The sequence below is a fragment of the Notothenia coriiceps genome, unplaced genomic scaffold (assembly GCF_000735185.1).
Source record: "Notothenia coriiceps isolate Sejong01 unplaced genomic scaffold, NC01 NC01_scaffold00037246, whole genome shotgun sequence".
In the NCBI taxonomy this organism is placed as follows: domain Eukaryota; kingdom Metazoa; phylum Chordata; class Actinopteri; order Perciformes; family Nototheniidae; genus Notothenia; species Notothenia coriiceps.
The window spans coordinates 211,286-217,234 of NW_011369947.1; the positions used below are offsets into that span (position 1 = coordinate 211,286).

The 5,949-nt window shown below is 37.8% G+C and overlaps 1 protein-coding gene across 1 annotated transcript in view; it reads left to right on the forward strand.

Moving 5' to 3' along the window:
* faah (fatty acid amide hydrolase) overlaps positions 1–5,949 on the forward strand; it is a 163,121-nt gene that overhangs the window by 64,315 nt on the left and 92,857 nt on the right. The window lies entirely within an intron of this gene.

The window sequence follows — 5,949 nt, forward strand, 5'->3', positions numbered from 1 at the left end:
GCTATTGGCTTAATGGCACTCTGACCTAACTCGATGCATATAAGTTTGTCTGATAACCTCTTTTCCAAAACTAAGACGTTAACCAAAAATTTAATGAAAGTTAATTCGTTTATGTCTGTACGTGAAACGCGACACTTTATCTAAGTCGCACAACCTCCTTAAGGGACGTTTTTTCTCCTCATGTCGACTCTCGGTTTTTTATTTTAGTGTAGACTTTAGATCAAAAAATGAGTGTTTGACACATGACAGGCATAATAGTCGTGTCAAACAGAAATAGTATGCACACCTTGTTAGGTCTGATGAGTGAGTCGTTAACATAGTTTGCATATAACTCGTCAGAACGTACAGGGGAACTGAAAAGAAGAGTTAGAGGTTCTCATGTTCATGTTAGAAGAGTTCATGAGTGCACATACAATATAAAGTAAATTACATATATATGAGAAAGTGATGTAAGGTTTTCCCTTAATTACATAAAAGTCTACTAAGAATAACTAAACTTTCAACGGTATAACAAGAACTTACAACCGCTACGATAAACAAATAATAGCATCTGAAATGTCTCCATTGTAAAAGGTGAAAAAAAGGCTTTTTACAGTGTTCCAAATGGGAATTTGGACGACGATTTTTGTTTTATAACCGAATGACAGAGTAAAAACAATGGATCATAAACAATAAAAATACCGAAATAACTTGCGTGTGATGTGGTACAGGAAAGAACAGTAGTGTTGTTTAGTCTGAAGTCCTGTTAAGGGAAGTCTAGTCTTTGGAGAAAAAGACTAAAGAAGGAAAGAAGACACTTATGGTGAGTCTATAACGACACACAGCGAGTATGATCTCCACGTCGAGTTACCCTTATTACACTTTTACAACTACCACCCACCCCCTCCATATCTCTTCCTGTTTGTGGACTTTATCTTTTCACGGGTACTGAGTAAATTAAATGCCACAGGAGGACCTGACTCTCCGGGTGTCCGTCGAGTCCCAGTTGGACGTAGTACCAGCATTTCGGTCCCCACACTGGGACGTCCGCTTTGCTTGGTCCCCTTTCTTTTGTGTGTGTTTTTACTGTGCCACTAAGTTCGGAGAGGAATTTATAACAAAGGTCAGTCTCCACCCTCTCATCACCTCATGTGTATGAAAACAATGACATGAATTCAAGTAAAGAGACCACAGTCATGAAATGAGGTATCAATAAAAAGACGGCTGAAAAAACGAAACTGAAGAATGTAAAAAACTTGCTTATGGACATGAAAGATGAAGGATGTAAAACTGTGTTTATGGACATGAAAGATGAAGATGTACAACTTGTGTTTATGGAACATGAAAGAAGATGACAACTTGGGGATGGACAGATAAGAGTACAACTTCGGTTTATGGACATGAAAGATGAAGAATGTACAACTCCTGAGTTTATGGACAATGAAAAGATGAAGAATGTACAACTAGTTATGACCATGAAAGATTGAAGAAATGTAAAACTTGTGTTAAGACATGAAAGATAAAAGGCACTTGGTTTATGACATGAAAGATGAAGAATGTAAAACTTGTGTTATGACATGAAAGATGAAGAATGTACAACTTGGGTTTATGGACATGAAATAAGAGAGTAAAAGGTTGTCCGACAGAATCAGACTTACACTACAAAACCACCGCACTAAAAATAAATCTCATAACCACATAACTAAACGGTGCGCACAAGGAGTAAAGGACCAAGAAGAGATTTCTTCTCCCTGGTTACTTTTTGCAAGAGTAACAAACGGCAACAAGTCGTACCTTGGTAAGTAATCGATTGTTACTGTAATGACAAGATAATTATATTTCCTTCCAGTCCATGAAAATTTGTCGACGACAATACCCAATGAAAATGACTTCATGTAAAGTTCGGATATCTGAAAATGAACATCAATTCTTCAAACAGTCATGAAGATGAAAGGTCTCATAAAATTTGTACTCATTAGACATGAAGAGAACTCATTACTACACATGATAGACTGTAGAGAACAACCGCGGTGGAGTTCGTCGAAAGTGGCGGCTCACTGTCGTCAATGGAAGGACACCGACAGTTAGTAGGACGACGTTTTAAGGTTCCACGCTACAACGTTATGAGGTCTGTTCTTCAAAAAAAGTCTAATAGTCTCGCAGGCTCGGACATTAATGATTGACGACAGACTTGAAACATCGCCGACTTACCGAAAAAACAAAACTAAAAAAAAATATGTTGCATACCCGTACATGTCGTCGACACTCGTTTCCTAAGAGTTTACTTTTAGTAGACCTTCATTAACTATCTGGTGTCTTCTCCACCACACGTTTCCCAGTACGACTCTCACTGTGTACACACACAAATGTCATACACAACAAATTCTCCCTATGAACCCAACTTCCTTAACCAACGATAAAATGAAACATAAAACTCATTTCGACCAATGATTAAAATACATTGTAACAGAAAATTCGCGTATAGAAAAAACCTGACAATGAATTTCGATGTAAAACTATATTTTTTTATTATTGAACTTTTGTGTAAAAAAGAAAGGTTTTTATTAGATGGACAAGAAGACCTTTTTTTCCAACTATTTCTCGCGAAACATACTTGGTAATGTTTATGTGACACTTATTTCGGTACGTTGTGCCTTCATAATGTGAACCAAACACTTTTTTTTGGGACGAAGAAGGCGTAAATTTTGTTTAATAATAATTGTTAATTTCAAGGGGGCCTCAAAACAGTACCGGTAAAGATGACTAGTATAAAGGTAACTAACAACTCCCAAGATGATTCATTACCTAATGGTAACGCACAGGTTACAAGGTTTTACTGTAACCAAAGAGATTTGTCGTGAGACATTATGTACGCCATAATGTGGAAGAGACAGGATGCGCCGAAGAACCGCGTACGGATGGACACTCGGAAACGAGACTAACCAGCCTGCAACGCTCCGAGCAACGACCGCTTCCTGCCTGTCCAAAGGCCAGCCCGCTATGTCCAAAGGCTTTTGTTCGATTTAGTAGCGACTCGTGTGTCGTTGTGAGTCTTTCTCTTGGCTCCATCTTTCGAATTCACACGAACTATAACTCTTTATGTTTTCCACTGTCGACACTCTTACACAGACGCCTCTAGTCAAATGGTGGTAACGGTTTGAGCAGACAACTAAACGCAAAAAACGCCGATCACGTCCAAAAATCTTCAGGAAACTCCTACAAATAAAAAAACGATTTGACATCAAAGTACCCCAATCTATACAACTGTAAAATAGCCACGTTACATGATTCGTCCTACTTAGATTTCCGTTACTTAGATTTCGTACGAATTCTCCCCCATACAAAACAGAAACAATGGACCACACAGTAGAGAGACATACCGACACACACCGATACATGAATACACACGTACGATTAATACACGGAGATTCACACTACACACACACACACCACACCACTACACGACACACACACACACACACACACACTACACACACATCAACACACATACACACACACACACACACACACTCACACAACACACGACAACACACACACACACACGTGACCAAACACACACACACACACACACACCACGTATGACTAGAATACACACGTACATTGATATACACGGACATCACAGACACACACACACACACACACACACAAACACACACACACACACACACACACACACACACACACACACACACACACACACACACACACTACCACACACACCACACACAAACACACACACACACACACACACACACAACACACACACTACACACACACACACACACACTACACTAAAGAAATCTATTGATTCGCAATGTAAATAATAACAAATTAGAAGAAAAAAAAAGGTTTAAGAAAAAATACAGATTTCAGTATTCTGACACAGAACGATTTTAGAAGCAATGCATTGGTAGTATGTTTTGTGCCTGCACCAAATAATAACAAATTAGAAGAAAAAAAGATTGAAAAAATACAGATTTCAGTATTCTGAGGCTTTCCTCGTGGACGGCAAAAAAAGTCTGACATTATACAATTTAAAATAAAAACAATAATCGTGGCTTGATATTGAGTAAGAAAATGTTTTTATGAACCACACAGCTTCCGGTCTTCAAGACCCGACCGGACAAAAAGACGTGGTGCAGCTACGAAACATGCTACCAATAGAAATACATTGCTTTTAAAATCGTTCGGTGTGACACGAAGAAAATGGGGAAATCGTGTTGGTGAACACGAATCAATAGATTAAATGTATTTCGTGAGTATTACACGAAATGCCGTGAGACTGGGTTGTATAGCTCCACGTGCAGCTCTCATGCACTATGTCACGCATTGGAAAACATTTTCCTCATGGCAGACATACCGTGACTTTAAACAAAACATCTGGTGAATCAAAACATAGCGTCACAAATACATTGCTCTCCCAGCACCTATGCCTAAAAAAATGTTTCAAATCTCTTCATCATGCATTGCTCAGATGTTCATTCAAATAAAAACGTATACATATTTTAAATTAGTACGAGATAGGGTTAGGGTTATACATGTGAACAACAACTCAACTGTGACACTTTCTTTCTAGTGTAACAGCTGATGATTGAAGGATCCTTGATAAGTTTAGATATGCAAAAGAGTGGATGACTAAAAGTCTGTGTGTAGGAGAGAAATACACAGATGTTAGCCTTTGCAGACCATTTACATGCACACAAATCTACAGTACACTCCCTACAGAAAAATGAAACCCCCCAAAAAGTATAATACGGTCTCTTTATCAAGAAGAGAAGAGGGCAATGGGAGAATATGCAACAGACACCATGGGTTAGTTAACCAAATGTTTTGCTAGCAATCTGGAAACAAGACAATTTGAGATGTGTTAAATGACACTGAACAGCTGTTGGAAGATTAACACAGGACCCATTAGTTTCATGTGAATATGGCATCAAGCATTTACAGATGTGGGAAATCGACACAACTGTTTGTGGGCTACTGTTGCTCGAGCCCTGTGAAATCATTCAAAAAGGTTCCCACTGAAGACCCCACAAATATATAAATAACCTGGCAATTTACTAATAAGGAAGAACTTTGAATAACTTCTCCATATAACTTTAAAATAATATGCAGAACTACATCATTTGTCTGTCTTCTGTCATTATCTCTTACTCGTCTTTCTTATATGATTATTCTGGGCTGAAAAGAAACATAATCCATTGGATGGTTATCTTTTCAGAGACAGGAGAAATGCTTTTGACTTTACTTTAATCATACGACATTCAAAGTAAATGCAATAAACATGTTGTTTACCATTGTTAAATGTTGAGTTGCCTTTCATTTATAAACAAATTATGTATAGCAGCGATATGATTTGAACCGACAGGGACACACAGTATTCAAAGCAGGTCAGAAAGTAGAGCAGAATTGCATTTGTCCTTTCCATAGTGATCTAATCTGGGTCAGGATTTATGTGTTTCCCTTCAGTGTCCAGCCTCATATCTTGATGTTTGTTTCCCCTTGGCTTTATCGCTATCAATTTCCTCAGTTGCCCTGCGATGACCTTGATTGTTTAATGCATTTTACTTTCATTTGAAATGCCAAAACGATTATGTTCTTATGGTCACAAAGTAAAGATACACATACAGAAAAGCAAGCATCTCAAAGATGGCGAGGGTTAACGAACGTAACCCACTTTTTCTTATTCAAACACATCTCATCAGTTACTCTTTTGGTTATCCCAAACAAAGGAAAAATAAAAGGATGTGATTATCATAATAATAATGTTAAGACATGACAGTTCTGGTCTAATACATATGTTGTAGTTCTTCACACTCCATCAGCCTTTTAAGATATCTGATCTGGTTTCTCTGATCCATACATTCTCTGGATCCTTATTGCATAATATGTGTATGTAGCATACTTCTTATAGGTCAAGCAAATAAATAATTCGAAATAATGATCTTA